The 17,224-nt window shown below is 36.2% G+C and overlaps 1 long non-coding RNA gene across 1 annotated transcript; it reads right to left on the bottom strand.

Annotated features, from left to right (window-relative positions):
- Window positions 1-498: 498 nt before the first annotated feature.
- Window positions 499-17,028, bottom strand: LOC128556572 (uncharacterized). Its single transcript, XR_008370784.1, has 5 exons — window positions 16,737-17,028; window positions 13,665-13,774; window positions 12,127-12,222; window positions 9,930-10,047; window positions 499-1,986 (listed from the first exon to the last, which is right to left on the bottom strand). It is a non-coding gene; the product is annotated as an uncharacterized LOC128556572 (long non-coding RNA).
- Between the last annotated feature and the right edge of the window lie 196 nt (window positions 17,029-17,224).

Here is a 17,224-nt window from a genome sequence, read left to right as displayed (position 1 = left end):
CTGCTCAGTTTGTACCTGTCTTTTGGCATTGATAAAATCTGTCACGTAGAACAGATAGGTCCGCCGTCTGATCCCTGTTCAGTTTGTACCTGTCTTTTGGCATTGATTGTAATCACCTTGGATTATTTGATAGTGCACTTGACACTTGTGTCCTAGAGAAAAGACATTATTCAGATGAAATGCCGATAAAAATCTGTACTGCCTACTTCGGTGTGTAATTTTGGAAGAAAATACAATTATTTCATTTTTTTTTCAAAGAAAATCAGCGAAAATAGAGAAATGGTTCCATTTTCTTGTTACTTTGGATAAGCATATCCTTACAACTAGTTAACAAACACATGGTTCAAGTGTTAGAATATCATAACAGAAAAGTAATAGGAGGAAAAAACTGATCCTAAATTTAAATAGTAACATATATGGTACAGACAAATGTGAACCACAGAATGGGCATTATCCATGAAATATTATCATGAAAAATCAACTACAAGGTAACATGTATAAGTTATTTTATTTTGTTTAGTATATATTCTATTTTATTCATTGTGGTGTTTTCATATAAATATATATAAATACAAATTTCATAAAAGTTGATCTAGAGTTGTCACAAGAGTGGCGATTTATACCCCCAAACATGGCCTTGTCACAGAACTAAGCCAATGCCAAAGCTGAACTTGCTTGACCTTTAACCTACTGACCTAAAAATCAATACAGGTCATGATCAACCTCCCTATGAAGTTTCATGATCCTCGGCCCAAGTAAATGTCCAGAAAATGTTTAATGTTCCAGATCACTCTGACCTTTGACCTTTGGAACTCAAAATCCATAGGGGTCATCTGCTGGTCATGACTAATCTCCCTAGTAAGTTTCATGATCCTAGTCCAAAGCGTTCTAAAGTTATTGTCCGAAACCGTTTTAATTTTCCGGGTCACTGTAACCTTAAAGTCGAACTTGACCTGTATTTTATAATGTTACACCTGTGTACAAAAATTATGATCCTAGACATAAGCGTTCTCAAGTTATCAGCAGGAAACTGTTTAACTGTTTAAGATTAATGTACAGACCAAGTTTCATTAAGATATGGTCATAAATGTGGCATCTACAGTGTTAACTAGCTTTTCCTTTGATTTGACCTGGTGACCTAGTTTTTGATTCTACATGACCTAGATTCAAACTGGACATTTAGATCATTAAGATTAACATTCTGACCAAGTTTCATGAAGATACAGTCATAAATGTGGCCTCTACAGTGTTAACATGCTTTTCCTTTGATTTGTCCTGGTGACCTAGTTTTTGACTAGTTGACCCAATATCAAACTCGTCCAAGATTTTATTGAGGGTAACATTCTGACCAATTTTCATTAAGATTGGGCCAAAATTGTGATAAACTGGACATTGAGATCATTAAGATTAACATTCTGACCAAGTTTCATGAAGATACAGTCATAAATGTGACCTCTAGAGTGTTAACAAGCTTTTCCTTTGATTTGACCTGGTGACCTAGTTTTTGACCCCAGATGACCCAATATCAAACACATGTGTAAAGTCCCTTAAGAATGAAAAGAACCTGGAGTATATATAATTATGCACACGTATATAATTCAAACTGAAATAGCTGAAATCAAAGCTTTGAGAGAATAACATCATTCTTGCCTCTTTTACATTGTGAAATAAAGTTTGCATGTATGATAGTGAGCCTTTAATTAGTTTAAACTAATTTGTTTTTGCTTGATTGTGATGAAAGCTTCAAGCTTATTGGAATCACTCTCAAGTCCGCTTCCTGTAAAAACTAGTACTGGTGTCATATGAGAAGTCATGTCGTGACCTCAGTGCAGCTCAAACCCACAACCCCTGGATTGAGCGGCCAACACCTTATCCACTACACCACCGCTCCCCTTCCTTGTAATCTTAAATTTGACTGATCAACCACTTGGGAATTCAATGTTGTAAACTGTGGACAGCTTTTCAATTCAAAACTGGGTCCACAAACTGAAATAAAAGACAAACGGAGCATAATGTTTGGCTTATAACAATATAAATACTCAAAGTCAAACGCAAAAGAAAGTTTGCACTTTTTAAATTTGAATATTCTTAAGTTCTAAAAGAGGTATCCGTCTACAATTTGCAACATACTTTGCTCGAAGCATGTAGTACTGATCTTCCTTCAATTATACAAAAGAAAAAACTGGGTGGGGTCAAGATAACTAGCGATAGTAAATTTTTGCACGATTTGCATGTGCTGCCCATAGGAAATGTACATGTCTACAAGAACTTGTTATGTCAGTTTTCTTAAACCTTTGGTGAAAGGAAAAACACATTAGATTTCAAATCTTGCTGTAATAAAATGAAATTAGTGAAACTCAGCTAACTGAATCATTAACAATGCTTCAACAGGGTGACAACGTTATTTACGTCAGCAGAACCTTAAAAGTAACCTTAAAGTAATGTCATAATTCTTTTGCACCAGCAATTTCAGCAAATTGGTCAAGTTGATGTACGCCATATATCCAGCAGACCTCGGCTGACAACCACTATTCAAGAACGGAATAAAATTCCTCGTGACGTTATTCTACTGTTACATTAGGCCTAAGCATTACCATATTAATGCTTTAATAAATAGTAGAGGTGGTCACACATGATATTTAAATAAAATTAGAAATGCTTTTGAGAAAAGCGCATGTCTCCCCCAACTGCCTAATCATCTAAATAGTAAGTCAGTCTTTATATACTGTTTACTTAGAGCACATGTGCATGCGCTTTTTTGACACCAAAAGGACCCGTATACTACTTTTAAAAGAAGTAAAGGTGCCGGTTTGAGTTCAAAAATGCGCAAGACATCCAACTGTTTTTTGGTAATTCAAGGGCCGAAGATCCGATGAGAAATGTTCAGACAAGCTTTGTAACTGACACACACACACACACACACAGACTGGAGTAAATCAATATGTCTCCCACACCACTGTGTGGTGGGAGACATAATAATGTTTGAGGAACAGGCTGTTTTTTTTGTCATCTGACAAGAGAGATTTACAACTTCTGTTTTTGACCCATGTAGGCTTTGAATAGCCAAGAATCCCCATAAATGTCAAACTTTTGAAAATAATCAAAACCTATTAAGTTGGCCATAAACTTCACTTAATTTTTGTACCAAACCTGACATAATTTTACACAAAATAATCTACTTCTGACAACATAATCTACTTCAGTTGACAAAAACCTGAGTGCACACTTTTTGTTGCGTTTGCGTTTGAGTACAGGTATATATGTAAAAATATATATTAAACAATGTGTAGTATCTGACTCTATAAAACTATGAAAATTTAAAAGAACTAAAACAATTATGTACACATGGAAATCATGACAATAAGCAAGTGTTCAAAGTTTCAAAGCCGCTTTAATCCTACCATATTTTATGTGACTGTACCAAGTCTGGAAATTGTTTAATGGAAGTCTTAATTGTCACTTTTTGTTCTTTGTTCAATTTTTGAATTCCGAATTTTTTTCCTGATTGCCTGGTGGTTTCCTATAAAATTGTTCACTTTTTATTTCTTTATATTTACAGCATTCCGCAAATCTTTTAAATTCCAATACTGTTAGTCTGCCCACTTTTAAAGGTATATCTGCCCTCTTCTACAGTGGATTTCTATTGAAATCAAAAGTTTTAATTAAATTTACCTGCTTTAAGAATTAATTTTATTTCAGAAAATCCAAGATACCACAACGATTTCAGGTTTGGTACAGTAACATTACAGAAATTATTGGCGACAATCATTTTCAAAACATTCAAAGGAAAATTTAGTTTCATCTTTTCCACCACTACTTCTAAAGTTCGTCTGTTATATTATTTGAGTATTGTTGCAGAGAATAAAGGATAAACTACAGAATTAACACAGATAAGCACAGATGTCAGTATCGGTGTACGACAAATCAATTGCCCAGAGCCCGCAGGATACCAAAACAATTAGATGAGCAGCAGCTGAATAAATGATATCTCTGCTATCCTACTTTTAATCAATATACAGATGCTATCTCTTAGAACCACTTAAAAGCGCTGTCACATGAGAAAGCCCTCGACAGCCCTCTTGACTAGTTTGATGCTGGATAGAGAAACTCACTAGAGTGTTTAATTACTCTGGATATGAATATGGATGAAAATATTGGACAATAGCCAGAGTATTACGTATTAAAAGAGCTAAAAGATAAGGTATTAAAAGAGCTAAAAGATAAGGTATATCAAACTATTAAATAAGTATCAAAAAGCATCCAAATTAAACTGAAATTCAGTCATTTATGAAACTAGAGCTGCTTTTGAGAAAAGCAAATGGATAAATCAATTATTATGTCTCCCACCACACAACTGCCTAATCATCTAAATAGCAAGTCAGTCTATATATACTGTTTACTCACTACAATTCAAGGGCCGGAACTCCAAAATGCCTGGACGGATTTGGCTCAATATGGAACTTGTCTGAGGTTTTATGGTCAAAAACATTTTGTTAAAATTTGGTGAAGATCGGATGAGAAATGTTTGAGTAAGAGTGCTGACAAGAGTAAAAAGGCTGATTTTTTTGGTAATTCAATGGCCGTAACTCCAAAATGCCTGGATCGATTTGGCTAGTTATCAAACCTGGCCAAGGTCTCATGGTCAAACACATTTTGTTCAAGTTTGGTGAAGATCGGATGAGAAATGTTTGACTTAGAGTGAGGACAAGAGTAAAAAGGCGGATTTTTCAGTAATTCAAGGGCCGTAACTCCAAAATGCCTGGATCGATTTGGCTAGTTATCAAACCTGGCCGAGGTCTTATGGTCAAACACATTTTGTTTAAGTTTGGTGAAGATCGGATGAGAAATGTTTGACTTAGAGTGCGGACAAGAGTAAAAAGGCAGATTTTTGGTAAATCAAGGGCCATAACTCCAATATGCCTGGACCGATTTGGCTAGTTATCGAACTTGGCCGAGGTCTTATGGTCAAACACATTTTGTTCAAGTCTGGTGAATATCCGATGAGAAATGTTCGACTTAGAGTGCGGACAAGCTTTGTGACAGACACACAGACAGACACACACACACACAGACTGGAGTAAATCAATATGTCTCCCACACCACTGTGTGGTGGGAGACATAATAATTGGTGCAAGAGTAATGGCTCATGTAGGTGACGATGAGGAACAATAACTAATCAAATCTGTTTATTTATGAATGAGATAGAGTGAAAGTGCACCAAAACTTTAACATAAAATCATTAAGATATGGTCATAAATGTGGCCTAGCTTTTCCTTTCGATTTGACCTGGTGACCTAGTTTTTGACCCAACCTCACCCAGATTTGAACTTGACCTAAAGATCACCAAGATTAACATTTTGACCAAGTTTCACAGTGATATTGTAATATATGTGGCCTCTAGAGTGTTGAAAAGCTTTTTCTTTGATTTGACCTAGTGACCTAGTTTTGACCGCAAATGACCCAATAACAAACTTGTCCAATATTTTATTAAGTGTAACATTCTGACTAAGTTTCATTGAGATTGGGGCAAAATTGTGACCTCTACAGTGTTAACAGTCAAATTGTTGACGACAGACAACAGGGGATCACAAAAGCTCCTTGAGCACTTTATGCTCAGGTGAGCTAAAAAGTCAAATTTGGAGAACAGTATGCTCATATCAAATTAAGAAGCCAGATCAGGACTCGAACCTGAGACCTTCCCAAAACTATATGTACAATAAGTTTGGGACGCTCTTCCATCTGAGCTATCTGGCAGTCTTGCATTCATCTGCAGTAAGATCATACAAAAAATAGCAAAATTTAGCCATGACAGCCCTATATCGCTCACCTGAGAGGAGTTGTTTGCTTGAACAAATTTCTTAGTTAAAGCTTTATAAACAAGAAAATTAGGAGAGTGGATCGAGGTAAAGATTATGCATGATTATTTTTGAAATCTGTAAAAAAATATTACAGGTTGTCCAAATCCTTTTGCTGTAGCTTAGAAAACAAAAAAGTAGGTCAGTAGGTCACACTGATGATCATTGAAAGTCTGTTTAAACATTGGCATGCAGAAATTTACATGTCATCTGAATTTCAAAGCTGTATCTTAAAAAAACGAGAAAGTATGTCAGTAGGTCACAATCAAGGTTACTGAAAATCACTTTTAAGATCAGTGTGCAAAAGTGTACATGTCATCCAAATTTCAAGGCTGTATCTAAAAAAAGAAGAAAGTAGGCCAGTAGGTCAAATTCATGGTCACTGAAAGTCAGTTTTAAGATCGGTGTGCAAAACTGGACATGTCATCCAATTTTTCATGGTTGTATCTTAAACAAGAGCTGTCCGTAAGAAATATTGTCCCAGAAGCAGGAAAATATTACCCAAAATGGGACATAATTTGACCAAAATGCATATCAGAGTTATGGGACTTGCTGCTATCAACTAGTTTTATAACCCCGAAGACACATGTGAAGTTTCAATTCAATATCTGCATTAGGTTTGGAGATAGTAACTTGCATGTAAATCCTTAACCAGGATTTTCTAAGTCCAAAAGGGGGCATAATTTACCCAAAATACATGTCAGAGTTAAGGGACTTGACCCAGTGAGGTTGGTTATTGACCTAGAAAAAGAAAAAATAAGTTAATCTATATGCCTTTTAGTAATAGCTGTATGTTATTGCACGCAAAACTTTAACCAGAATTTTCTAAGTCCAAAAGGGGGCATAATTTGGCCAAAATGAAGGTCAGAGTTAAGGGACTTACTGCTATCAACTAGTTTTAAAACCCCGAAGACACATGTGAGGTTTCAATTCAAAATCTGCATTAGTTTTGGAGATAGTACCTTGCATGTAAAACCTTAACCAGAATTTTCTAAGTCCAAAAGGGGGCATAATTTACCCAAAATACATGTCGGAGTTATGGAACTTGACCCAGTGAGGTTGGTAATGGACCTAGAAAAAGAATAAATAAGTTTCAAAGCTATATGCCTTTAAATGATAGCTGTATGTACTTGTATGCAAAAACTTAACCAAGGTGTGACGCTGACGCCGACGCCAACGCCAGAGTGAGTAGAATAGCTAGACTATTCTTTGAATAGTCGAGCTAAAAACAAGAAAGTAGGTCAGTAGGTCATGGTTACAGTCAATTGACCTCTTATTATATAAGAGGTCATAATGTAATTATAACAAGAGCTTCGCCAATGGGGTAATATACGCCCGAAGGGTTACATCAGAGGATGGCAGCAAAATGACTGTTGAAGCCCTAAGAACAGGAACAATAAAGGGAAGAAACTCCCGAAAAAAATATTCTAAGTTCACAAAAAAATCATTACTAGGTACAGGTATGTCAAAATACACATAAAAATTGGAGGTACCATCCATGTTGTACCACAGAAAACTGGTCTCGGTTTTTCCTTACGGCCAATAATAAACAAGTTTCAAAATTAAAATATTTATAGTAATATAAAAGGGAAGTAATTAAACAAGAGCTGTCACAAAATCAAGGTCAAATTTAATTTCAGAACACATATCTATGCATGTGGTCCAAATTTGAAGCCTGTACCTTCAAAAATGTGAAAGTAGGTCACTAGGTTAATGTCAAGGTCAAAGTTTGTTTCGGTACACAATCCTATGCATGTGGTCTAAATTTGAAGCCTGTAGCTACAGAAATCACACATGACCTTTGACCCCCAAGTGTAACGCTGACCTTGAAGAGAGTCATCCGAAACATGCACTTTGCATGCCGTCTTGGTGTGGTGAACATTTGTGCCAAGTTTCTTTGAAATCCTTCCAGCAGTTCATGAGTTACAGGGCGGACACGAAACAAACTGATATGACCTTTAACCCCTAAGTGTGACCTTTACCTTGAAGTGAGACATCCAAAACATGCGCTCTGCACGTCCTCTTTGTATGGTGAACATTTGTATCAAGTTTCTTTGAAATCCTTCAAGGGGTTCATGAGTTACAGAGTGGACACAAAATTGCTGATGGACTGACGGACAGATGGACTGACGGACAGCGGGGGTATAACATAATACGTCCCTTCAGGCGTATAATAAAACAGTCTAGGATGATCAGATAATTTATGAAGTATTATTTCCTATATAACTTATAACCAGATATGGACAAACACAGATTACTACAGATATATCTGCCCTGAAACTTCAATATCTGCCTGAGATGTGAACCAAGTGTAATGTTGGTTAAGGGAAGATGCTAGGGCAGATGCAAGGGAAAAGACATAAAGTAATCTGTTCATCATAAGACATGAAATTCATAATGGAATCTAAGATCTATTCTTGTTGAAGATACTTAGCAAGTTTGTATCAAATCAAACCGTAAATGAAGTCTCTCTATGACTGCAAAAGCTAAAATAGCAAATTTTGGGCCTTTAAGGGGCCATAAGTCTGGAACCTATAATGGGACCTCTTAAGTTTTCCAAAGGAACAGAGATATTATGCCAATACAAGTTGTATGCAAGTCTGGTTATAGTCGATGACAAAATGTTATCTCTATTGTGTTCACAAGCCAAAATTAGCAAATCTTAACCCTTTAAGGGACCGTAACTCTGCAACCCAGGATGAGATCTGGCCAGTTTCAAAAGGAAATGAGACATTATGCCAATAAAAGTTGTGTGCAAGTTTTATTGAAGTTGATTGGAAAATGTGGTCTCTATCATGTTCACAAGCCAAAAAATAGCAACTTTGGCCCTTTAAGAGGCCATAACTCTGGAACCCATCATGGGATCTAGCCAGTTTAATAAATGAACCCAGATATTATGCCACTACAAGTTGTGTGCAAGTTTGATTAAGGTTGATCGCAAAATATGGTCTCTATCGTGTTAACAAGCTAAAATTGGCAAATTTTGGCTTTTTAGGGGCCATAACTTATGATGTGACCTGCCCAGTTTTCGAAAGGAACTGAGATGTTATACCCATACAAGTTGTGTGCAAGTTTGATAAAAACAAGCAAATTAAAAAAAAAAACACAAGAGGGCCAAGATGGCCCTAGGTCGCTCACCTGAGAAACACACCCTAACACAACATATTAAACAGTGTAAAAATACAGCCTCTATCGCATACACCAGGTTTTTCTTTGATTTGACCTAGTGACCTAGTTTTTGACCCCAGATGACCCATTTTCAAACTCGGCCTAGATTTCATCAAGGTAATCATTCTGACCAAATTTCATGAAGATCAGTTGAACAATAAGGCCTCTATCGCATACACAAGCTAAATGTTGACAGATGACAGACAGACGCCGGACATCGAACTGTAATGAAAATTGACCAATCGAAAAAAACAAACTTGACGGGCATCATTGCAGTATGTTGGTTCATGTTTATTTCAAGTTTCATGAAATTCTACCTGCTAGTTACTGAGAAATGGCTGCAGACGACGGACACACGGACGGACAACGCCATTTCAATACCCCTCTCCAGATTTCATCAGCAGGGGATAATAAAATACGAAATGTGGTCTCTATCGTGTTCACAAGGAAACTGTGGACGGAGGGATGAAGGGTGATCACAAAAGCTCACCGTCACTACGTTACAGTTGAGCTAGAAAAGGAGAAAGTGTAAAAAAACTTTAACCAAGGTTGGAACCTGGAGAGTTGCCAATACCAGGTCGAGAAGGATAGCTCTCCATATTCTTCATACAGTCGAGCTAAAACAAAGCAGGAATTATATAAGACTTCTACTCAAATCAAGGGAATTTATGTATCAAGAATGTGTCTTGTCTCATTATACTCTTTAGTTCTTATTCCTGGTTTGGCACTGTGCTGTTAAGATGAATTATTTTACTTATTTTTAGGTGCCCTCTTGAAAGTTTAAGTTTGACTGAAAAATGTGTAACTATGAAGATAACCGCTTTATATTTTTCCAATGATTACTTAAAATATAATAAAATAAAAGGCTTAGTAATTCTACCAATGTAACCTGCAAAGGTAACCTACATTTGCTCTCCACGGCACTCAATTCAGTTCCAGCTACATCACATGAACATGTGTAAACCCAATGGAATTCACCTGTAAATGACATTGCTCTTCTTGAAACAAATAAAAACTGTGAAGCCTGAAATATGAAAATACCCACATTAGGCATTATATATTAACATAAAAACAAGAGGGTCATAATGACCCTGGATCGCTCACCTGAGTAATATCAGCTACATGTTTCAAATGTAAAACTGATGATAAAATATTAAAAAAGTCAGTAGGTCACATTCATGGTCAATGAAATTCAGTTTTACAATTTGTGTGCAAAACTGTGTAAGTCATCAAAATTTCAAGGCTGTATCTTAAAAAACAAGAAAGTAGGTCAGTAGGTCAAGGTCACAATCAAATGACATCATATTACTTGGGTCATCAGGTAATTATAATTAAATAGTCTTGGAAATAGGATCAGATGATTTTTTAAGTATTTCTCCTATATAACTCACATAATAACTAAGAGACCCCAGGGAGGGACCTCTTTTAACCCCAGGGGCATAATTTGAACAATTTTGGAAAAGGACTACTAGACAATGCATCATACCAAATATCAAAAGCCTAGGTCATGTTTCTGACAAGAAGATTTTTAAAGCTTTTTCCTATATAACTCTAAAACTTGGGACCCCCAGGGCAGGGCCTCTTTTCACCCAAAGGGTACAATTTGAACAATTTTTGTTAAGGACCATAAGACAATGCTACAAACCAAATGTCAAAGGTCTAAGTGTTGTGGTTTCAGACAAGAAGATTTTAAAACTTTATTTCCTAAATAAGTCTATGTAAAACTTGAGACCCCCGGGGCGGGGCCATATTTGACCCTAGGGGGATAATTTGAACAATCTTGGTAGAGGACCACTAGATGATGCTACATACTAAATATCAAAGCCCAAGGCCATGTGGGTTTGTACAAGAAGATATTAAGTTTTCCCTATATAACTCTATATAAACCATGTGACCCCCGGGGTGGGGCCATATTTGACCCTAGGGGGATAATTTGAATAATTTTGGTAGAGGACCACCAGATGATGCTACATAACAAATATCAAAGCCCTAGGCCCTGTGGTTTTGGACAAGAAGATTTTTAAAGTTTTTCCTTTCAGTTGCCATGGCAACCAGAGTTCTGCATGGAACTCAATTCTTTGAACAATTTTGAAAGGGGACCACCCAAGGATCATTCCTGTGAAGTTAAGTGTAATTCTGCCCAGTGGTTTTCAAGAAAAAGATTTTTTTAGAAAATGTTGACAGACGGACGCCGGACACCGCACACCGGACATTGAGCGGCCACAATAGCTCACCATAAGCCTTTGGCTCAGGTGAGCTAAAAACAACAAAATAAAGACAACTTTTAAAGATCTTTAATAAAGCTTGTATAGACTGACCATAAAGAAGTTGTAGGAATTGACTTATAACTTAATATCATTTGTTTAACATAATTACTGGTAAATTAAACATTACTTATTCAATATAGGGTCATATTGTTAAATAGAACTCTTTCTTTTAGTTAATGAATTTGAGTGGCTAGTAGGATCTGTCTTTAGTCAGATTACTCTGTAAAATTATCTATATAATATTTAAATAGGTATTGTTTCTTCCTGTGAACAGTATAATAAATAATGCTGCAAGTATAACTCTTACTTTCAGGTCAGACACTCCTATTACTTTTCCCATAGACTTCCATTATAAGAAATTACCCTGTCACATGACCCAAAATTGAGAAATGACCATTAAAATGTGATTCTTTCAGTAAGACAGCATTTCAGACACATAAAAATAGCAATTTTATATAGGCTTATCCGATCAAATTTCTTACAATTTTTCTTCAGACAAACCTACCCCCTTTCTTGAATGGCATTTACAGGCAAAATGCCCACTGTCACCTACTTTTCTAAATACAGAATTGTAAAGTCTACCATTCAGTCAGACACTAGTAAAATATTCAAAATTTCTCAGAAAACATTTTATTGCTTGATTTTGACACAAATTTTATAATTGTAAACATAACCTTTTTATCCAATCAGCTTACGTCTCATTGAATCTTAGGGGTTTCCCTACACTTTTTTCAACCAATCAAAAGCCGGTTTGTAATAACAATCTCTGACCTAGAGAATATAAAATTTCAATATACATGCCTTTCAGTTATTGTACCTTTAAAGTAAACACTTACCAAAGTAACAAATGTGTTGTTTTCACTCCCATCCAAAATTCTAGCCACCAGTACCACTTTCTGTATAGTATGTCACAGTGTCTTATGTCAACTGTACTGAAAATATGAAATAAAACTGCATTTTCTTATTCAAATGACCACCAGGAAGTCAGTGTTGATGCAAGATGTCTAAAACCCCTCCTGTATTGAGTGCATGTAGTCCCCTTTAAATAAACACTACTTACATACAATATTAAACATAAATGCTGCAGCAGGGTACTGTTTTCATACCCCACCCATCACTAAAAACAGTGATTTCTTCATTGTCAACACATTTTCTCATCCTAGGGGATAACTGAAAGTGACTTAAGCATTAAATAGACAGAAAACAAACACTAGCTGATATTTATATAGAGCTTACACACTATTTACACTACCATTACAATATTTTAGGACTTACAGGTCTTTCAGATAAAGCCCCACTGCAGTTGTTTTCATCAGTTTCTGGCCATAGGGCCACATATAAAAGCTGCTATTACTAATAAAGACACAATCACTTGCAAAATAACCTGCAACATTCAATAAGGAGAAGCATAATCTTGCCAAAAAATAAATAAATTTACCCTTGAGAAGTACTTTACTCTCAAATAAATAGCTGTCAAGCATCCCTAGAGTGCCATTTTTAGGTTTATTTGAAATCACACAATTTTAGACCATGGACAGCCTAAATGCATCTTTTAGAACACATTTTTACAATTAAGACTGTCTGTCAAACTACTTGTACATAAAATAACATTTCCAAGCCCAAAATACCTTACTGAAACAGTTCAAAGTTGAAATATTATAATCATAAAGAATTAAAGGGAGATAATTCACTTCTAATATGTACCAATATTTCAATTCTGATTACTCCAAGATTCAATTTGGGCATTTTTTCTGACAAAGTCAGTATTACCAGCACTGAAAATAAGTTATAAAACCTGTACATAATGCTGTAAATCTATTTAGACATGTGTAAACCTATCCAGAAGTCATTTTGTCAGAATGAGAAATAATTTTCCAGCTCTATCCAACATTTGATCCTCAGAATGCCTACATAATGTGACTGTAGCCTGAACACTTACAAGTACAAGTAAAATAGCTATATTTTGCAATATAAATTCCAACTGAAACAAACAAACAACACCTTTTACAGGATTAGTGATTCTGGGGCAGTGTCTTTTTCTCTTGAGAATATATCACAAACTTCTTGTGCTTCTTCAAGCACTTTTTTGACATACTCTTTTGAGCAGGAAGCTTAAAGATATCTTAATATTCAAATTTCAATGTAACTCCTGCTTTCAATTCAACTTTTGAGCAACTGAATCAGTGAAAAACATCTGATATGAATTAAACATTATCAGTAAAAACCAAAAAAGGACAAATAAAACACAAAATTACATCCCGCAGACTGTTATTGCTTCAACGAAAAGAGAAAAAGTTTCCATATATAATGCAGAAGGTTGTAGGAGCAAATTTTAAGTTATGCCTGTCTAAATGAATGTATTTCAGTGTCCTACCTTTACTATTCTTCAACAATAACCACTCTGGCACTGTCAGTAAACAGGTTTCCTACAGTCTTGTCATAAAATCTTCATGGAATCATAACCGGTCAAGTCTGTATGGAGACCTAAATGAAAGATTTATGAAAAGAAAACTATACATTCATCTTACACTCCACCCCTCCTTATGTTCTGCACACAAAGAAAATTCTCAGACATCAAATACTGCAAGTATCACCTTAGTCACATGCAATCACCTGTTTGAAATAATACCAATGCCAAAACTGAGGACCCCTGGTGCTGATAATGACTGAAAATATTTACTTAATGGACTTAATTCCTGTAATTTTATTGCTGAACAACCTAAGAGGCTTTGATTGTCCTAAAACAATCCAACAGAAGAATGTACAATCACGAAATCTTCCCTCAGAATCAGTTCTTTCATTTAATTCACTAGTGTAGAAAATTCACTTTAGGTCAGACACTCCTATTACTTTTCCCATAGACTTCCATTATAAGAAATTACCCTGTCACATGACCCAAAATTGAGAAATGACCATTAAAATGTGATTCTTTCAGTAAGAACGCATTTCAGACACATAAAAATAGTAATTCTATATAGGCTTATCCGATTAATTTCTTACAATTTTTCTTCAGACAAACCTACCCCCTTTCTTGAATGGCATTTACAGACAAAAAACAGATATACAGAATGATATGTACATATCCTACAACAATATAAGAGCCCGCCAGCTTAGCTCAATAGGGAGAGCGTTGGTCTATGGATCGCGGGATGCGAGTTCAATCCCCAGGCAGGTGTATGCTGTTAGTGACGATTTGATAAAAGACACTGCGTCTTGATATTATTCGTCCTCATATGTGGACAGATAGCTCAGTGGTTTGCACACTGGCCTTCCAATCCTGAGGTCGGGGTTCGATCCCCGGCAGCTACTCGGGAATTTTCAGAAACGCTTTTCAGTGTTTCCCACCCAACTAGAGGTATACTGGTCAGGAACCCAGGCAATCCTTGCATGTATCAGTGCTATACACTGGGCACGTTAAAGAACCAGGCTGTCTATTCGCAACAAGCTAGGCTAAGTTAGCCGGACAAGCCTGTATCTGATTTCTGATCTCTCTGTCGTGGGGGCTTTGTCTCACTCTGTCCCTCTGGTCAGATCGCTCTGTGTCTGTACTTGCAGAGGATGAATTATGCGCCCTGTGTGGCTGCATTTGAAATATGTAAAGCGCATTTGAACGTGAAATTTATCATGAAAAGGGCGCTATATAAATCTGGTATAATAATAATAATAATATAATTCACGTGGGGATGTTGACAAGATTTTTTTTTTCCCTATGTAAAACTTGTGACCCCCCTGGGCTGGGCCTCTTTTCATCCCAGTGGCATAGTTTGAACAATCTTGGTAGAGAACCACAAGGCAATGCTTCATACCAAACATCAAAAGCCTAGGTCTTGCGGTTTCAGACAAGAAGATTTTTTAAAAAAAAATCCTATTTAAGTCTATGTACAACTTTAAAACCCCAGGGCGTGGCATCTTTTCACCCCTAGTGGCACAATTTGAACTATCATGGTAGGGAACCAAAAGGCAATGCTACATACCAAACATCAAAGGTCAATGTTTTTTGGTTTCAGACAAGAAGATTTTTTAAGTTTTTTCCCTATATAAGCCTAAATAGAACTTGGGACCCCTGGGACAGGGCCTCTTTTTCACCCTAGGGGCATAATTATTGAGGACCATTAGATGATGTTACATGCCAACTATTTAAGCTCTATGCCTTGTGATTTTTGACAAGAAGATTTTCAAAGTTTTCCCTAAATAAGTCTATGTAAACCATGTGACCCCCTGCAGGGCCATATTTGACCCGAAAGGAATAATTTGAACAACCTTGGTAGAGGACCACTAGATGATGATACATACCAAATATAAAAGCCTTATGACCTGTGGTTTAGGACAAGAAGATTTTCAAAGTTTTTCCTTTCGGTTGCAACTTAGTTCTACATGGAATTCAAATCTATGAACAATTTTTGAACAAGACTTTAAGGAACATCCCTGTGAAGTTTCATCAAAATTGGCCGGATGGTTTAGAAAGAGATGGAGTATAAAGGAAAGTGTAGACAAACGGACGGAGGCCAGACGGTGAACAATCACAATAGCTCATCCTGAGCCTTTAGCTCAGGTGAGCAAAAAACAAGAAAGTAGGTCAGTAGGTCATATTCATGGTCACTGAATGTCAGTTATAACACCAGTGTGCAAAACTGTACCTGTCATGCAAATTTCAAGGTTGTATCTTAAAAATCAAGGAAGTAAATCAATAGGTCAATGTCACACAAGGTGATACCTTATCACTTGGGGTCATCAGGTAATTATAATCACAAGTCTAGAAAAGATGATCCGATAATTTTTGAAATAATTTTTTTCTTTAAGCTAATATAACAAGTGACCTCCTTTTCACACCAGGAGCATAATTCAAACAATCTAGTTAGATATCAACTAGGCAATGATACAAAGAAAATATCCAAAGCCTAGCCTTGAAGGATTCAGAATTTGGCTAGTTATCAAGCTTGCCCAAGGACTTATGGTCAAACATATTTTATTCAAGTTTGGTGAAGATCGGATGACAGTGTTTTTTTTCTAGCCCATTTGGGACCAAATCCCAATGGCAAATAGTATGTCTTTTTCCCAATTTCAAAGCTAAACTTCCCGAAGTTAAATTCATTTTCTTTTTTTTTAACTTTTTCAAACAAGACTAAAACCTGAAACATTTGAAACACAAGACAGTTCCCTTTAATGCATAATGATAAATTATGGCCATTTTCTTTCTAAAATGTGACATTTTAAAAGATATGATTTTAACAATTCCCAATTTAGACATTTTCCAACGCATTTTTCCAAACTGCAAAGGCCCCGGCCCCATTCCCAAATTGGTGGGAAAAAATACAATGGAGTAGAAATGTTAGACTTAGGAATGCTGACAAGATTTGTGACACATACACAGACAAGAGTAAATCAATATGTTTCCTGCACCACTGTGTGATGGGAACATAGTCACTGACAATATTTCAATACCTACATGTGAATATACTATATCTACAGTTGCAGCAATTCCTCTTGTGGTGGAGGTTTCTGATGAAGCTCTTAAAACACCAGTAATGCATTCAGGTCTTCCTTTCTTTGACACATCCCTGCCAGTGGCTCCTTTTGAAAAATCATACTTCGATTCACCAGCACACCTTGAACTGAAGACTGCAGTAAATCCGATGATCTGCATTGTTTCGAGTCATGAGTCAGAGACGTAGCTGGCCTGAAAATCAGCATACGCACATGTGATTTTTTCATATTTCCAAGAGGTTACATATAATGGGGCATGATCCCCCTGAAATAATTGAAATCTGTATCCCATTAGGTGCTTTCTGCAGTACTTTGCGGCAAAATTCTAAGTAAATAAATCTGAACAAGTTTCAAGGTTTTTGTTAGCTCTATACACAAAAGTGGACAAACGTTTAAACATTTCAGAAGGTATAGGTCTATATTAAACGTATGATTATATTTCCTGATGAA

The sequence above is a fragment of the Mercenaria mercenaria genome, chromosome 1 (assembly GCF_021730395.1).
Source record: "Mercenaria mercenaria strain notata chromosome 1, MADL_Memer_1, whole genome shotgun sequence".
Lineage (NCBI taxonomy): Eukaryota > Metazoa > Mollusca > Bivalvia > Venerida > Veneridae > Mercenaria > Mercenaria mercenaria.
Note: the sequence above shows the minus strand (reverse complement) of the source record. Positions and strands in the feature narration are given on the sequence as shown.